A 14,515-nucleotide genomic window follows, 5' to 3' on the forward strand; every position below is an offset into this window, starting at 1 on the left:
TCCCCATGTATGTCGTAAATATGCTTGTTCCTAGGCTTCCTTCATCAGCATATACACCATGTGCGCATCCTCAAATGCTACAGAAACATCCGATGCAGGTGATGTTAATACGTAGATTTTAGAAAGATCCTGCTTGGGGATTTTAAATTGAGGAAAACACATCAAATATTAGCATCAAGCTAGCAATCAACCAACATGGATATTCAGAGTCGCTGTTAGGTTAGATGTCTGGTGTCTAAGACCCCTTGGCCTAAACATGACACATGGTGCCATCTGGGTAGCTCTACTGGGTCGTAGTTTTGCCGAGTGCAGAAAATGGCAAAACTATGGTGCCACGTGGGATGGTCATTGACTCATCATTCGGTCTGTGTCATTTGTTTACCGAGTTACCCTTTTTCTGCACTGAGCGAAGTTTTTTGCAGTTGTCTACTTAGTGCCTGTAGAAAAGAACCCGACAAAATAAACATTGTCGGCAGACGTCCAATATAGTCATGTTTTCCTAGTGCTACCGTGTTTTTTTGGCCTTTGTCGAGTGCATTTGGCACTCAGAAAAATTGGGAATTCCAGTACTAAGCATGTCCAGTGTCCTAATATATATTGTACATGCATAGAAATAAAAAAGACATTGTAAATGTACTTTAAAAATTACTCTTCGCAACATGTGCGGGCCAAATTGTATATATTATATCAACCGGATTTTGTTGAAATCTCTATTGATTGATAGAATCGTGAAGACCATTAAAATTTTATATCTATACATGAGTAGCAAAACAAATCTTCACTGTCTCAGGAAAATGAGCACAAAAGTGAATTGGTTATCCAACGTAAAGGGAAAAATGTGTATTAGAGGACCAAAAGAGGGAACAAATAGTTTTGAAAAGCCATAAGTTTTGACGTACATGTATTAAATCCAACAACTCAGCAACCTTGTTATAATCATTTCTGAATTTTTAAAGTTAGAAGAAATAAAATCGATAAGCTAAGAAATTATGCAGTTGGGAGTGCATTTATAGAAGTCTGAATAATGTGAATAATATAATGGCCGAAAGTAGCAGGAGCAACAGTGTTACATATCTCGGGGAAGTTCTTTTAACAAGCTCAAAGGACAGTTGGCGCAAAATAACCATAGGTATTTAGCCTCGTTGGTGAATTGGTCAAGAAATTAAGAAGACAAACTGAACATACACATGTTTTAGTTGAGCGAAATGTGTGGAAAATATGATGAAATTGTAAAACTTGGGTTTAACGTCGTGTCTTCGTCTGACCGACGGCTACGTGTTAATATACTCGGGGCGCAACTCCTAGATCGCATACATGGTTGAGATTACAACTTGGGGTGCAAGGGATAAGAGGATAGAGAGAGAGAGTTATTACAAAGATAAACATGCTAACAACCTGGACTATCCTAGCCCGACTCCCTTGGAAACGCACGCCACCAACCTGTCACGACTGGGCACACAATGCGTTGCTTAACATCCTCCCTTAATCACAACTTTGTCAAGTTGAAATTACGCTTGAATTCTTCAAAACTTCTTGTGGGTAATGGTTTTGTGAAGCCATCTGCAACTTGATCTCTGGAATGCACAAAACAAATCTCTAACTGATGATTTGCAACTCTTTCTCTGACAAAGTGAAAATCAATTTCAATATGCTTCGTTCTTGCATGAAACACTGGATTGGCAGATAGGTAGGTAGCACCAAGATTGTCACACCATAAGCATGGGGCTTTAGTACTCTTTATACCAAGTTCCTTCAACATAGACTGTACCCAAATAATCTCTGCCGTAGCATTTGCAAGTGCCTTGTACTCAGCTTCTGTACTTGACCTGGATACAGTAGCCTGTTTCTTTGCACACCATGATATTAGATTAGGTCCAAAAAATATTGCAAACCCACTAGTGGAGGGTCTGTCATCTATACATCCTGCCCAATCAGAGTCTGAGAAAGCACTGACTAGAGTAGACGATGATTTACTGAAAGTAAGACCAAGATTCATAGTATTTTCACATATCTTACTATACGTTTAGCAGCAGTCCAATGAACTATGGCGGGTGCATGCAGAAACTGGCATACTTTATTAACAGCAAATGAAATATCAGGTCTTGTCAAAGTCAAGTACTGAAGTGCTCCTACCAGACTTCTGTAGTTTGTATTGTCCTCTTGATTTAAGGGATCTCCTTCTGTAAGTGAGAGTTTCTCTGAACTGGACAAGGGCGTTGGTGACGGTTTACATCCTTGAAGACCAACTCTTCTTACCAAATCAGTGGCATACTTTTCTTGAGATAGATGAAGACCGTCTTCATGTTTCTTTACCTCAATTCCTAGGAAGAAATGCAAGTCTCCTAGATCCTTCAGAGCAAACTCAGCACTTAGATCCTTCAGAAGTCCTGTTATTGCTTCATCAGAGGAGCTTGTGACAATTATATCATCAACATAAATAAGAACAAATATGGAGGTATTTGATCTATTATAGATAAACAATGATGTATCAGACTTTGAAGGGACAAATCCAAGTGCTTGCAATTTCTGACTTAGATGTGAGTACCACGCCCTAGGAGCTTGCTTTAATCCATATAAAGCTTTATCAAGTTTGCACACATGTAGTGGTGAGTTTTTGTTTACAAACCCAGGAGGTTGTTTCATGTAGACTTCCTCTTCCAGAATGCCATGGAGGAATGCATTCTGAACATCCAATTTCCTGAGACTCCATCCCCTAGAAACAGCAACAGACAAAACAAGGCGAATGGTGGCAGCTTTAACAACAGGACTAAATGTGTCCTCATAGTCTATGCCATACCGTTGTTTGAAACCCTTTGCAACGAGTCTTGCTTTGTAGCGATCTATGGATCCATCAGACTTTCTTTTGATGCGAAACACCCATTTGCAATCAATTAGATTTTTACCTCGTCGTGGAGGCACCAAGTGCCACGTTTTATTTTTCTTCAGTGCCGAGTATTCTTCTTCCATGGCCTTCCTCCACCGTGCATCATTCATCGCCTCTTCAACTGAACTAGGTTCACCTGTGGAGGAACAAGCCAGGCCAAATTTTGTTTTATAGTTAACATGTTGAATTACCCCTTTTTGGAGATGAGTGCGCTGCTGCACAGGCGAAGTTGCACCACTCCGAGGCGCAGAAGATCCCGCCTCAGATCCCAAAGGAGATGCACCTGGTGCTGTCCCTGCGCCAGGATCGTCTGTGGCTGCAGCGCTCGCGGAGCCCGTTACGGGTGGCATAGAAGATCCTGTGTGTGCTGCGGCCGCATCATTGCACGATGATTGCAGGGAATCAGCGCCGGATCCCGAGCCTGCGGGCCCCATCGAATCGGTGCGGGGTTGAGCGCCTGCTGACGGATGCGATGCGCGTAGCAGCGGGGTCCATCCACGGGCTAGCGACTCTCAGGCAGACACATGGTCGCCTCTGATTGGCGCGGCCCGGTGTCTTCAGGTGGGCGAATCGCTGGAGCCCGTGTGTCGCCTGGAGAGACGACACCGCCGTGCCTGATGGGCGACGCGGTTTCTGGCGCGCTGGCGCCATGCAGCCACGCAGACTCCGAGGTGGATGGCCTGGGCAGGTGCTGCAGCAACGATCCCGAGGAGGACTTGCCTCCCAACTCTGGACACATGAAATATTGTCCATTTGAGCTGATTTCTTGATCATTTTGGGTGATTTCTTCGCCAGTTTTGCTCAGGCTTCCTTCTGCTGCATCAACACAGAGCTCATGCACATGGTTATGAGAATTAGTCAATGATGGATCAACACAATTATTATCCCCCCTTTGATCAAAACCGGTGAGATGAGAAGGCAGAAGCAAAATTTCTTGGCGTAGTAAAGCACCGGCATTTGGATGAAGATCAGCAAAGGGGAACTTGGTTTCATCAAAGACCACATCACGTGAAATATATACACGGCCAGTAGAGACATCTAGGCATTTAACGCCCTTGTGCATGGCACTGTAGCCAATGAAAACACATTGCTTAGACCTAAACATAAGTTTGCGATTGTTGTAAGGTTTGGGCCAACAAGCACATCCAAACACGCGAAGAGAAGTGTAGTCTAGTTTGGTATGGAGGAGTTTTGCTGTAGGTGATTCATTGTTGATAACACGACTTGGAAGCATGTTAATGATGTGGACAGCAGTGAGGAAAGCCTCATCCCAAAACTTTAGTGGCATGGAGGCTCCAGCAAGGAGAGCTAAACCAACTTCTACAATGTGACGATGTTTGCGTTCTGCCGACCCATTTTGCTGATGGGCATGTGGGCAAGACACATGATGAGAGATACCAAGTTCTTGAAAAAGTGAGTTTAGCTTCTCATACTCACCTCCCCAATCAGATTGGAGGGCAAGTATTTTACTATCAAACTGACGTTCAACGAGTGCTTGAAAGTTACGAAAGACTTGAAATACTTCAGATCGTTTCTTAAGAAGATAGATCCATGAATATTTGCTGTAGTCATTGATGAAGCTCACATAGTACGTGTGTCTACCGACAGAGGACGGGGCAGGCCCCCACACATCGGAAAAAATAAGTTGCAACGGTTTGGTAGAAACACTAGTAGAGATCGGATAGGGCAACTGATGACTTTTTGCTCTTTGGCATGAATCACAAATAGTTTCAACATCACGCTCTCCAACAAATGGGAGCTTATTTTTCCTAAGCACTCGCTCAACTAAAGAAAATGCTACATGTCCTAAACGATCATGCCACTGTGTGGAACATAACTTGGTGGCACTAAAAACTTGTTTATTGAACCTTCTTCGAAGCTTCGGAATCAAAGGGTAGAGCCCACGAATGCATCTACCTCGGTACAGTACCTTCCTCGTGACCTGATCCTTGATCAAAAAGAAGAACGGGTGAAACTCCAGGAAGACATGATTATCAACGGCAATACGGTGAACGGAGAGAAGGTTTTTAGATGCACTAGGGACATGCAAAATTTTTCGAAGATGAATTGGACGATGTGGGGTTTTAATAATTGAGTGACCAACATGACGAATTTTCATACCTTCTCCACTTGCGGTGTGGATGTGGTCTTGGCCGCGGTACTTCTCACGCATGGTCACCTTCTCGAGCTCGCCGGTGATGTGGTTCGTAGCGCCACTGTCCATGTACCAGTTTGTGTCCACGCCGTACGACCCATCAGCCGCGGCAGCCACCTTCTCATCCTGAGAGTCATCATCATCGTCGTCAAACCTGTACCAGCAATCCTTGGACGAGTGGCCAAGTTTGCCACAGATCTGACACTTGACAACATCAGGGCGCGAGCGATTGGAGTTGTTGCGGCGGCCCTTGTTGGTGTTGGAGGAGGGCCGTCCGCCACCACCGTTGTTGGCACGGTGGTTGTTGCTGGTGTTGGGGCTGCCCTTGTGCCTGCCCCGGCCGCACCCACGATGGCGTGAGCCGCCACCACGACCGCGCATGGCCGCATTGGCGGAGGACTTGAAGCCGCCGCCAGAGTGACCCCCTTGGTAAAGGGCAACCTGCTGGTCGAAGTTGCTGATCATGGCGAACAGATCGTCAAGCGAGACGGGCGTGATGCGGGCGTCGAGCGCGGAGACGAGGGGCCGGTACTCCATGTCGAGGGCGGCGATGATGTAGGAGACGAGTTCACCATCTCCGAGCGGCTCGCCAGCAGCCGCAAGCTCATCTGAAAGTGAGCGCATGTGCCCAACAAAGCTCGCCATGGGCTGTGTCCCCTTCTGCGCATTGGCGAGGGCGACACGGATGTTGTTGACGCGGGACAGAGACTGGGACGAAAACATGTTCGCCAGTGCTGTCCAGAGATCTTGCGCATGATCGATCGTGGTGACCTGCACAAGGACCTCCTTGGAGAGATTATTGAGAAGGTATCCAAGTACCTGTTGTTCTTCACGGATCCAGATCGGATGAAGGGGGTTTGGTTGGGTCGCCTCCTTCCCGTCCTTGTCCTTGACGACGACGAGTTTGGCCGGCTCAGACACGGAGCCGTCAACATACCCGAAGAAGCCCGCACCATGGAGCTGCGGCGTGACTTGAGTCCGCCAGAGGATGTAGTTGGTGCGGGTCAACTTCTCGGTAACCTGTCCAGAGAGGTTGGTCGGTGCAGCGCTGGAGGAGGCGGCCATGATGGTGGCGGAGGTGGTGATGGGGATGGTAGATGGGATGCAGTGGAAGAGTTAGGCTGATACCATGTAAAACTTGGGTTTAACGTCGTGTCTTCGTCTGACCGACGGCTACGTGTTAATATACTTGGGGCGCAACTCCCAGATCGCGTACATGGTTGAGACTACAACTTGGGGTACAAGGGATAAGAGGATAGAGAGATAGAGTTGTTACAAAGATAAACATGCTAACAACCTAGACTATCCTAGCCGGACTCCCTTGGAAACGCACGCCACCAACCTGTCACGACTAGGCACACAATGCGTTGCTTAACAGAAATAACTTGTTTAAGTGAACATCATCATCAGATCAAGTGTATAATGGTGGGTAGGGGTGAGTGCATGCTATAGAAACTGAAACGCTACATACATGTACTCTTAAGAGCATCCATGTTGGACTGTCTTCCATAGGTAATTGATAGAATTATGCTCCAGTGTACCTGCATATGTCTGTACATAGCATAAATGTGAATTTTGAAGTGCATTGTTCAATAAGTGGAACTTAAAAATCAGAAGATACTTTATGTTGGAGCATCATATGGTTTTTATGGTGTTTCCAAATCAAGTGCCACAACTTTCAGACTGCAATTCCATTTGTGATTCATGGCAGGAATTAGATGGCATTTAGCAAAATGTGCACATGTGAAAAAGGGAAGACCCGATCAGACCTGAATTCATCTAGTGATAATAAATATATGAAATCTAGAAGATAGTAATGATGGGTTATGTTAGCCGTAGAAGTAGACCTGCAATTATTCTGATTTGAAGGAAAAACATCAAACACATGCTATCGAATTTCTAACTTAGTTATAAGATAAAACAAAACAGAGATGCTGTCATTTGGAAAATTACCAGTCATTGGCTTCAAACTGCAGTCAGTGCATCTACTCCTTGGATCCATAAACCATCGTGGCCTAGAAACTTTGAGAAAATTAATACTACAATTCAGCTGGAGCACACAATCAGAATGTTATATGTCTAACATAGCATGATTCTTTTAGTTGTTTTCGACAAATCATAGTGTTCATGCTTACCCTGCTGTTGCGCTGAGTGGATGGTCAATGTCTTTGCGAGATAATTGTTCTTCAAGATTACCTTCCCTCCATGGGACAGCATGGTCAACATCCACCATTTGCGACTGCACCAACCACAACAGGAGCTCCGTCCTTCTCCATATCCCCCACCCCCTGCCCATCTTGGTTGAGGGATTGAGAAAACTATGATTGGGGAAGCCAAATCATAGCAGAGAGTCAATGATAGGGTCAATTAGTGAGAAAATAGAGATCCACCCATATTGGAAGGATTGGAGTTGTACTTGGACGTGTCTTTTTCTACATATAAGGTACATGTTTCTTTTCTGTGCGCTACAGAAAGATTTTTTTTGTTTTGTTTTTTGAGGGATCAAGAACACTGATTTTATTTTGCCATGGCAATCATCAGCTTCAAGAAGACATACAATAAAGGAGATTGAATCCCTAGACAACACTATTAAAGGGCATGATGAAAACAACTGAATCCGAACTGGCAAAAGAAATTCAAAACAAATTAGTGTGAGGACTGAGATGACGAACCTGAAAAGAATTGAATCCAGACCGGCAAAAAGAAATTGAAAATAAATCAGTGCAAGGACTGAGAATACGAACTTGATCTAGATGAGGAAAATAATTTTACTGTAATAAGCTCCATGAGCGCAGGAGATGCATGCCCTAAATTTGTTGCTGCAATTTGGGAGAGACACGATCTGTTTCCATGTGGAGATGAGCGCAAAATCCATGCCCTAATGTCCTTGCTGCAAATTTGCAATTGGGAGAGACACAGATCTGCTTGTGGAGAGGAAGAGAGATGAGAGTTTGAGGGAGAGAGAGACAGACATGAGAGATTGAGAGTGGGATCGATGACCAACTTCGTTGTTCCAATCTAAGAGAGACCTGGATCTCTTTTCCATGAGAATATGAACAGAGACGTGAGAGATTGAGAGAGATAATATGGCTGCTTTAGATTTTTTTACCGGGAAAGGAAGAATCGGTGGATGTATGCCGCTCCTAATTTTTAATTAACATGAGAATTAATAGGTGTCTTTTTTTCCTGGAGAGCAATAGATAGATTAGATCTACACCGTAATAACTCAGTCCCATCAAATTAACGGCTCCTAATTACTGATTAACGTGGGAATTTGTAGGGAGTCTAGGATTAGTATAGGTATAGATGCCACTCCAATTATGGCGATTCATAAAAATGCCACTGCAATTTCCAAACTTTGAAAAATGCCACTGCAATTTTTGCAAACTTTGAAAAACGCCACTGCAGTTTGCAAACTTTGAAAAATGCCACTCCAGACTTCGAAAAATGCCACTAGAAATGGCATGAAATGGCATTTTTCAAAGTTTGGAAATTGCAGTGGCATTTCTCGGATACACCAGATTTGGAGTGGAATTTATCAAATTAACCCAAAACAAAAATAACTGGGCGAGCTGTTGGGTCCCTGGTGTCAGCCGCTCGTTGTGCAATTCTCTCGTTTATTGACTACGTTGACAATGGCATGGAACCCAGATGTCAGAAATCCACTAGGAGGAGCCATTTTTTTATTGGCTTGAAATAAGGAGGCACTTGCTTGCGTACTGCCATGACCTTGGCGGGTCCCTGCTGTCATCCTCTCCACGTACAATCATCTCCTGATTGTGTATGCGTCAACTTGCTAGGCCCACAAGTCAGTCTCTAAACCGTGGAGGACAAATACAACCCATTTAAAAAAATAACAGTCCATTCCATACGTTCGAACAGAAAGTTCAACATTCAGAGCAAAGTAACAGGTCTGATCCACATATAGAGTACTGAACTTCCACGTTGACAACCATCATAGCCAAGTGAACTATCTACTCCCACTAACACTCTAGTAGCATACAAGTACTAACTTACTCTTAGCTAACTAGACGATGCTGGCCGCCATCTGCTGTCCATGCTAAACGCCGGCACCGGCGTCCTCCGCCTCGCCTCGGACTCGCCAGAGGTGCGATAGGGCGTGTTGCTCGCGCGCGTTGGCCCTTTCCATGCCGGCGTGGTCCACCGAAGCTTCGGCTTCCAAGCGAGAAACCCACTTGACGAGCTGGTAGTAAAAATCGGTGTCGCGAACGCGTGTGTGCCTGACAGCCTCTAGGGCTATTTGCCGGGCGCCGGCCTCCACGTAGTCGGCCCAGTTGCGAGCGCTCTGCTCGCGACTTAGAGCGCCGGTGTGCTGCTGCTCCATGTCCCGCTGGCGGCGCAAATCGGCGAGACGCTGCTCCTCTGCCATGCGGTCGCGCTCCAACAACTCCTCGATCTCCACATTGTCATCTAAAGACAGATAGAATGCCTCCTCCCTCCGTATGCCTTCCGGTGAAAACACGAACACTAGTTCCGGCGGTGACCGCCTCCGGCGTTGCCTACCGCGGACGGGCGGGGGCATGGCGGACGTGGCGAGCGACGTCGGGCCGGTGGGGGCTTATGAGGATATGGCGAGTTGGGTCACGGTGGCACCTGAGAAGGCCAGGAAACAATACTTATAGGCGGAAGGTAGTGCGACGGTCATCGGAATTCAATGCATAATGGCTTAGCGCGCCAGCTTGCCGTGGAAAACTAGAGAAACTGAAATTATGACTGTGCTGTCCCGTCCCGTCTGGCTCGCACGCCGGCATGGCGGTCAAACGAGTGCACTCGAATCATCTCCCTCCTTGTCAATAATGATTCCACGGATTTAAAGCGTATCTTTTTTCGCATCAGTTAGCTGCCTTAATTACGGCCGGCTGCATGCAGGCACTCAGAATCGCTCGCAGGCAGTATGCGAAACAGCATGCAGCCACTTAAATCACTGGAATTAATTAGGCTTAAACTTCTGCATGTCGAGGGCACGCATGCAGCCACTTAAATCGCTGGAATTTATTAGGCTTAAACTTCTGCATGCCGTTAATTATTGCCATGCCTTGGTCTTGCTGCTTTGCTCACGGGACTAATAAACCCGGACGGAGGGAGTACCTTGGTTGGTGAGAGGTTTGAATTAAGCCCTGCAAAGCGGAAAGGAGGTACTAGTACGTGCATGATCCGCTATTTATTCGTGTAGGATCGAGTAGGTCGTTTCTTGAATTGAGCCCTGCAAACCGGAAAGGAGGTAGTATGTGCGTGATCCGCTATTTATCCGTGTAGGACCGATAGTGTAGCTTGTCAGTTTCTTCAGAGGTAGGCATTTTTATCCGTGTAGGATCGATAGCGTAGCTTGTCAGTTTCTTCATAGGTAGGCATTTTTATTCAAAAAACTGCTAGTTCGCATCTTGCGTCGCAAATAAAACTGCCAGGAGTGCATTTGTAGGCTAGCTAGTGATCGATCAGTAACTTGTAAACACTTAGCAAACATAAATAAGTAACTGTTAATGCATCTCAATGATTCACAGATCATATACAAATATGTAGCTCCAAAAGCAAAGATCAGCCACTTCGGATCTTGCATCGCAACTAAAACTAACTAGTACGATTCCCATACATAAGATCAACATGTTAATGCATCTCAATGACTCACAGATCATATACAAATATGTAGCTCCATAAGCAAAGATCTAGAAAAAACATCTGTTCTTCCTACTAACATGGATGCTTCTCGTGGCCAACATTAAGTAGAGACTGAAATACAAATTTGTTTGTGAAGTCTACAATTCCTCTTGCAAACATAAGTGGTTTCACCAACAGCTGGAACCATGAGAATGAACCAGACATGATGGAGGAACATCTACTTCAATATGATTTGGTCTTCTCTCGATCACACGGCGAGACTATTTTTGGAATACAAACTTTAACTTAGGCAAAATGATGCCCATTGTATAATCAGACCAAAGCAATGAAGCACCTAGTGTTGGCCAATAAATAGTACAGTACTACTTTTTTGCAGTCCATGAAGTGACTATCCAATCTTTCTGTGTGTATTTTCAAATGGCATTGCCTGCAGTGACTATACTATTCTCTTGTGTAGTTCAACCAAAATTGCAGGCACTTTGTTGGTTTGCCAAATAGCAACAGACAGACATCTCTGTCTGCACAAATATCAAGCAGCTAGTAAACATATACCACACCTTGTATTTTCGGTTTAAACATGTCTCTTCCGCTTAGCATCTGTCATGTTCTGCACTGGACAATCTGATACAGTTATGTTTTGCCCTGGACAATTTCATACTGAATTGATTTGCTGGTTCAGAGCAGAAATATGGCGCCTATTCTTCATCAGACCAAGGATATCCATGTTTGAAGTGATGGAAGAGGTTAAATCGATACAACCGAAATTGAGCATCCAATCATTGAATCCTGTCCTACACCTCCAATGTAGGTCCACCCTGCCAATAAATTCACATGCAAACCACTAGTATTACTATCTAATGACAGTACAAAAATAGTAGCAAGATAGTAGCAAACCATGTACCTTCGTAATGAACAGCTCATAGTGCCACCAATTGGATATAAAGGTTGGGAAAAAACATGCTCCTAATGTTGAACCAGTTGGACTTTTTGTGCAGTTCCACTAAAATCGAGCATCCCTGTTTGCATAGATATTGAAAGTGTGATTACTCTAAAAGTGGCACTAGTTGAAGCATAGACTCACAAATATAAGCATTCCAATTTCTTAATGGGAAAAGGTAGCAAGACTGTTTCTAACCACCTATTTGAAGGAATAAATAAAGTAACAACGGCTGAGGTGAGGAAGGCATACATAGTTTTTCTGGAAAAGTGAGCCATTCCTGACCTTTCCTCTTCTTTTAAGAAAATTTTGTGCAGTTCTACTAAAATAAAATGCCATCACTGCCTTGACAATTCAGTGACACTGTACAAAAGGAAATGACTTAACATTACATCATGATGTCAGGTATGTAGTCGACAGGCATTAGAGACAAACATACAGACCTCCCCAAGAGAACAGCCAGAGGAGGAGGTGCCCACTCTTGACCTTTCCTCTTGTCTTCATAATTGTTTGTGCAGTTTAACCAAAATAAAATGACATCAGCGCCTTGGCATTTTGGTGACACTATACAAAAAAATTAACTTATCTCATGAAAGTGAGGTATGTAATCTATAAGCATTAACAGTGCAAAAGTCTGATGGGAGTAACAAGTTTCATCGTTGGTATACTGGCTGTGCAACAACATTAGAATGCCTTATAGATAAAAAATCTTTAATACATCCACAATCAACAGCTAACCCTGAAATAATCCAGTGACATTAAATGGCATTGCTTAAATTTATGGGTGGCATTTGACTGAGAGAGGCATTAGTTAAATGTGGCATCACTTTAGTAGTAGTATTGCTTGACTTGACTGCTGGCGTTATACTAACAGCAAAAAAAGTGGCAATAAGAGCATCGGAGGCACCAGTACGATGTACCTCCACGGACGCAAAGTGGTGAGGGAGGTATGGTTGCCCAGAGCAACAAATATCCAGGCAGCATATGTGGATTACGGCCCCATTTTTGTTCTCTTTAGCCACCTTTTTCCTATGTGAGGACAACAAACCGATCGACCTGGTCATTCTCTATTGCGTTGTCATGCCTTTCTACCCTTCTTCAACCAAGAGACACGAGACTCGTTCCTTAGCTACTGATTTTCCCCTTTTCAACCTAGATGCGGGTTCGATGCCTACTCTCTTGGACAGTATAGTCTCCCTTCCTTTCCTTGTTCAACCCAGACATGGATTAGTCTGCATGAAGTAGGGTTTCCTTTAATAGTGCAAATTATGGTTTTCGTCTGCATGGCCAGCAGAGTAGAGGATAGCAAATTGGGAAGATGGTGGAGTGGAAAAAGATCCACATGCAACGACGTAGCAGATGGGGCAATAGAACAAGGTTATGGCTCGAAAAGAGGTAGCATACCCGAGGGTCAGCGGGAAGTGGCTTCGCTCGTGGTCGTCGTCCTCCGCACACACTACGGCAGCAAGCTTGGGGACGGAGGCCATCCCGCGTGGGCGCTAGGTCTGAGAGGACGGCCTTGTCGTCAGTGCGTGACCTCGCTCGCCGACGACGAGTGCGTCAACGCTGCACGTCCTTTTCTTCCCCGGCGGATCTGTGACCACCGGTGACGAGGGAGAGAGGGACCGTCTTTTTTAGATCTAGAGAGAGGGTGGTAGTGTGAGAAGCAAGTGGGCAGCCCTTAGCAAGAAAGCGATGAAGCTCCAGCCTATATATATCTTTTTTATACTACTAGTACTGGAGGTGGGGTAGTGGTAGAGTAGTTTATATTTTCTCTGCGTAGAGTACCAGTTAGTCGTGCTTCAAAACTGATCGGCACACCATTAAAAAAATAAAGGTCGATAACTAATGTAGCACCTCAGGCCAACGCGGCTAGATCGCATTTTGCACGAGAAATTACACACCATGTTTCGTTGACATGTGGTCCCGTTCCAACATATCAGTGAGACGACGGCGAGTAGTAGGAGTATTTCCGAACGGACTTCTAGGCCGGGGCGCCTCTTCGTGAACCATGGCAAACTCGCAACCATCCACCGACTCTTCGCCTTTCCCTCTCGATTTGGAACTGTTGTCGCACACTCTTCCTCTCCCTCCTCCATTTTCCTTCAGCCCTTCAGCCTTTCTTCTGCCATTGTTCGATCGTCTTCTCCATGGAGGGAACAGGTCGGAAACGACCTCGTTATTCTTGCCCCAATCTGAAATATGACGTGGTGGAGGAACTCATTGATCGGTGCGACGTCATCACTTCGGCTAGCATGGCAGGTTCGTTCCAGCCCATTCTCGACTCAACTAATAACATCATTGCAAGGAACCCAAGGGTCAAGGAGTGGTTTGATCTTCCTATATTCTTCGCCGTGACCCTGATGACTGGCGCCGGCACGACGGAGGCCTCGCCCTGTGCAAGTTGATGCCGCTTGATAATGATACGTGTGATGTTAAGATGCCATCGCTTGAGGGCAAGGCTTGGGCGAGCGCAAATGGAGGTTGGGTTGTTTACATTGGGCCCAACTGCGAGTGGGAACTTGTGAATGTGTACACTCGTCACCGGGTTCCACTTCCCAAAATCTCAGCACACTGCCTAGAGGTTGAGCACACCGGTAATGTACGCATGTTCAAATATGATCATGGTGACTGTAGTCTATGGAAGATAGCAATTTGTCGAGTTTCCAACCACTCTTGGAATTACAAAAACTATGATGTTGTTGCTATCTTCGACAAGCTTGTTGCCGTCCTTCGTGGTTCGACTGGATGGATATTACTCAAAAATCAGTTTCTATACACGGATATGTACTGTGATGCAATTGAATACAAGGATCTTGTGTTTGCTGCCACCTCTCGTGGCACTGTTTTTGCATGGGATCCTCGTTTTTTCGGTATGTTTGTCTTCCACCGTAATTATAAT

The sequence above is a fragment of the Triticum urartu genome, chromosome 2 (assembly GCF_003073215.2).
Source record: "Triticum urartu cultivar G1812 chromosome 2, Tu2.1, whole genome shotgun sequence".
Lineage (NCBI taxonomy): Eukaryota > Viridiplantae > Streptophyta > Magnoliopsida > Poales > Poaceae > Triticum > Triticum urartu.